Source organism: Bos indicus x Bos taurus, chromosome 2 (genome assembly GCF_003369695.1).
Source record: "Bos indicus x Bos taurus breed Angus x Brahman F1 hybrid chromosome 2, Bos_hybrid_MaternalHap_v2.0, whole genome shotgun sequence".
Lineage (NCBI taxonomy): Eukaryota > Metazoa > Chordata > Mammalia > Artiodactyla > Bovidae > Bos > Bos indicus x Bos taurus.
Genome location: NC_040077.1, coordinates 91,963,939 through 91,968,534, shown reverse-complemented (window position 1 = coordinate 91,968,534; position 4,596 = coordinate 91,963,939).

Genomic DNA, 4,596 nt, shown 5'->3' with positions numbered 1-4,596 from the left:
GGTAAAACAGAGCCTGTAGGTGAGGGTAGGTACATGAGAACACAGATGAAAGAAACTGGTCAAGATAGAGGTAAGAGATATAGATAATGGCTGATTGGATGTCCAAGGTCACTTTCTAGAGAGACCAGGATTCTGGTACATTTATTTTACCAGATATAAATCTAATCCATTTATTTTAGAGTATCTATCACTTATTGATAAACCTAACAAGAAAAATAACATTTGCCTCTGGGATATCATTCCTCGAAGGGTGCTTCTGTATTCCATTTGTTGATGGGATTTTCCAGTCATTATTTTTTTCAATTAAAGTATCCAAGTTTAGCTGGGTTGAAACCAGACCGTGGTTTTCAAAGAGTAGACAAATTGAGACCAGACTATATTCTAAACTCCCCCATGTTCTGGTTTCATTACGTTCTTGAAACCCAGATCAATTTTATGAAAAAGTTGATTAAACTGGGCTTGATTCTTAACAAACCTGACCCAGTTAGAACTTGAGGCTGAAATGAATTCAATTTTAATTTGGGGGTGCAGTGCTCACAGTAGAAGTGAAACTAAACCGAAGAGGAGGAAAAAATTATTAAGTGATAAAATTATTAACCCAAATTTCAGAACAATGAGTGGACAATAACTGGTAAGAAAATATTTCCAAATCTAAAAACCCAGCAATTACTCTAAGATGATAATTCTAAAGTAACTTTTCTGATTAAGTTCAAACTTTCCAAGAACATTCACCCTTTATCTGAAACTGAACAATGAGAAAATTCAAACTAAAAGTCATTGGTAACTGCTTGCATGAGAGTTGCGTTTTCAGGATGGAACTATCGAGTAATCATTGTTATTGTCTAACTACAATATTGAGGTAAAAGACAAAAAGTCAGTGAGGCCAGAAAAGAGAAAGAAGGGAAAGAGAGAGTGAGAAGGTGTGAAGGGAGTGGAAGAGAGAGAGAAAATGAAGGAATGTGGAAGAGAGGGAAGGAAGGAGGATGGAAGAAAGGGAGAGATGAGATGGAGGGAGGAAGGAGAGAAAGAAGGTGGAGAGGTAAGGAGGGAGAAAGGAAAGAAGGCACACAAGCAGACAAGGATTATTGTCCATGTGTTCTCAGAGTGACTCAGTTCTGACCAAATCCCCCAGGAACAGAATACTGTTAGTCTTATCCTGACTGTTCCCCTGTGTGCTTTGTTCCTCAGTCATGTCTGACTCTCTGAGACCCCATGGACTGTAGCCTGCCGGACTCCCCTGTCCATGGAGAAACATCATTTTCCTTGGTGCAGAATGTACCATCTGGACCAATCTCTGAGAGTTCTATCTCCAGGAAATCACAAAGTAATTGAGCCAATATCAATACCCAACTCCCACTATTATTATCTCTCTAAGTCAGCGTTTCTCAGCTTCAGGACTATACACATTGGGAGCCAAAATGGGATTAAACCTGTAAGGGTTTTGTTAAGAAGTATCCATGACTAGAAAATAAGGAGGGAGGCAGGGATTGCTGGGAGAAACATCAGATCATGATGTAAATCTGACCCCCGGAGGGAAGGAAAGAGGGCAGGAAGTTTGGGTGGAAGTGTTCTAGACCCCTGTGCAGTCTAAGAAAGGTTTGGCCAGACTGTCAAGGTCCTTGAGCCAAGGTGGACCATCTGGAACAAACTTGCTTTACAATCCCTGCCACGCACTGTGGGAGGCAAGACTTCAGCCTAAACAGGGCAGTGATTGTCAGAGCCCTTGGCCATTACGCTCCTTACATTACAATGGGGTGTTGGGAGGTGTCTGTGAGGCTCATTCTCAAGGATGCCATAGTCTACCCCTTGTGCCATGTGGATCCACTTCACACAGGTTTGGTAGCTCCTGTCTCACAGTTCCTTGGGCCTTTCTTCCTGAGGGAAAACTCAAAAGAGGAAGATTAATGAATAAACCACCACCCTTAACCCTGCAATTGATCTCAAGGCCACAACTAGTCTTTCCCTCTCCCCCCTCCACTCTAAATTTCTTCCCCACATCCTCACCTATTACCTACAGGTCTCGGGGCCTTCCCTGGTGGTGTGACCCAAACCTGTGTTTCTGAGGGGTCTTAGCCTTGATAATCATGCCCTTCACAGTTTGTGGTTGCTACACATATCTGTTCATAGTTACAAAGTGGCAAGACCCAGGAAGTGGATCATCTGTGTTCCATCTGTGTTCCTCTGTCCCACTGTATACAGCATCCCTACCTCCTCCTCTGACCAGGGTCAATTATCTCTACCAATATGTTGACTCTCCTTCCTGCCCACTGGTCCCAGGACACAGGATTTCAAGGTATCCTCCTGGCAGCTGAGATCCTTGCTGTGTCTTCTAGCAAGAATGTGCTCCCTTTGAGTGGCAGAAACATGAAGCACAGAATCCCCCAGTGGGTCATTTATGGGGAATGATGGTAAATGGGCCCACTTTTTCTTCTACCTTTTCATCCTTGGATTCATGTTCCCTTCCTACAGGGGACACAGCACCATATAGGAGTCTCTGACTTAATAAATACATTGCATCCTAAAGGATGATACCCCATCCTTCCAGAGTATTTCCTCCAAGCTGGCATTTCAGCTGCTCCTTTCAAGGGACATTGCAGCAACACCATATGAGGCAGACTGCCTCCAGGAACGTTAAATGATACAACCAGTGGATATGAACCCATTCCAACACCACCTTCAAGGTGAAATACATCCCTTGGTCAGATGACCTTCAGAATGGTATTCTCTGCCTGTGGATTCAACGTTCTACAATGGATAGTAGTGTTGGTATGGGTCTCTGCAGGCAGAAGAAGCAAATATCTGTCCCCAGAATAGGTTATCTGTCCCTGTGTGGATGAACCACTGGACTTTCCAAGGATGGAGAGGTCTCAATGTGGTCAAATTTTTACTAAGTGGCCTGTTGATCTCCCCAAGGAATAGTGCCATATGGGATACTCAGTATTGCTAACAATGTGGACATTCATAGACCGCATTCACTAGATCTTCCTTGGTAAGTAGAATCCATACTATCAGACCAATATGTCCTGTCTCTCTCTCTCACTCTATTTGTATGTCCGCTTGACCAGTTCTGGAGCAATCAGTGATGAAGTCTGGCTAATGTCAACTGGCCAAGTCATTTTGTCCACTTGGTTGTTCTGTGCTTCTTCCTTGGTGAGTGTTTTCTGATGCACATTAATGTATGAAACACAAATCTTTGTACCCGGTGCTCTTTTCCATATGTGTAGCCTCAAGACTACATTGAGGTCTGCCTCAGACCTTCTCTCCAGTCTTCTAGTTTTTCTCTTTCTTGATCAGGTGACCATGCCATTGACCACATTCCAGGATCTATATTTTCATTTCATATCACTTCTCTTTCCACACAAAGTGGGTGGCTGGGAGCACAGCACACAGACCTGTCCACTGGAAGGACTGTTCCTCCTCGCTGTCTTTCAGGGCTACTCCTGAATATGATTCTAATGCAGCCACTGTCAACATTCAGCTTGCAGTCAAATACAAAGCAGAGCCACTTATAAACAAAACTCTGGCTGTTCCCCCCGCTTTCAACTGGTCATTCTGGAATACCCATTTGGTCATAGGTGTAAACTGGGGAGGGGCACTGGAACAACTGAGGTAGATGGCAAGGGCTCTGGGCCATCTGCTCATGCAGCTTATTCATGCTCTCTAGTTCTTCTAGAGCTCAGTCCCAGATATACCATTTACAACTTATGATTGACTATTTTGGTGCCATATGACTTTGATGACTTGGTAAATCTAACAGACCCAGCTCATAAAGGGCAGTTCCAAATACATAGTCTCTTGGAGTTTTACAGTCAAGTTCTCTACCTCTGTTGGTATTCAGTAACAAATCAAGAGCTGTTTCTTAGAAAGTAGTGTTGCAGTGGCATGGCCTTGCTCCAGAATCCCAGAGGCCCTCATTATACTTCTCCCACTACAGCTTGCGATACTATTGATACCTTCTGTCCACAAGGTCTGCTGGATCACATGACCCAAGTGGCAGGACTAATTGTACTATATCCTGTACCTCTACAGTGTCTTTTTCTGCTTTGAACTGAATGCAAAGCTGGCAGCCTTTCTTGTCTCCCACTACAGGGGAAGGAGCAATGTTTCTAGATGTGGATGTGTGGCCTCTAGAACTCAAAGAGGTCTACCAGATGTCATTTCTCTTCTTTTTTTGTTTTGTGCATATTTGTGTGTGTGTGTGTTTGTCTTCTACTTTGGAGGGGATACTTCAGCATGGACCTAAACACTGGACTCTAAAATCTGGCCCTGACTTCCCACCCACTAGAGCATATATGGTTTACCAAGGCCCTGAATACCAGTCATCTTTTGCTTAACCTGTTCAATCATCATGATGTCATTGATGAAATAGATCAATGTGGTCTTCTGTGGGATGTCCAGGTGGTCCAGGTCTCTTCAGACTATTCAATGACAGAGGATGTAAGAGAGGTGGACCTGAGACAAAATCTTAAGTGAATATTGTTGTCCATCCAATGTGAATATTGTTTCTGATCCTCTTTTATAATTGGAATAAGAAAAAGCGTTTGCCAAGACGCTAGCTACATGTCTTAAGTCTGAGTCTTTACTTATCTGCTCTAG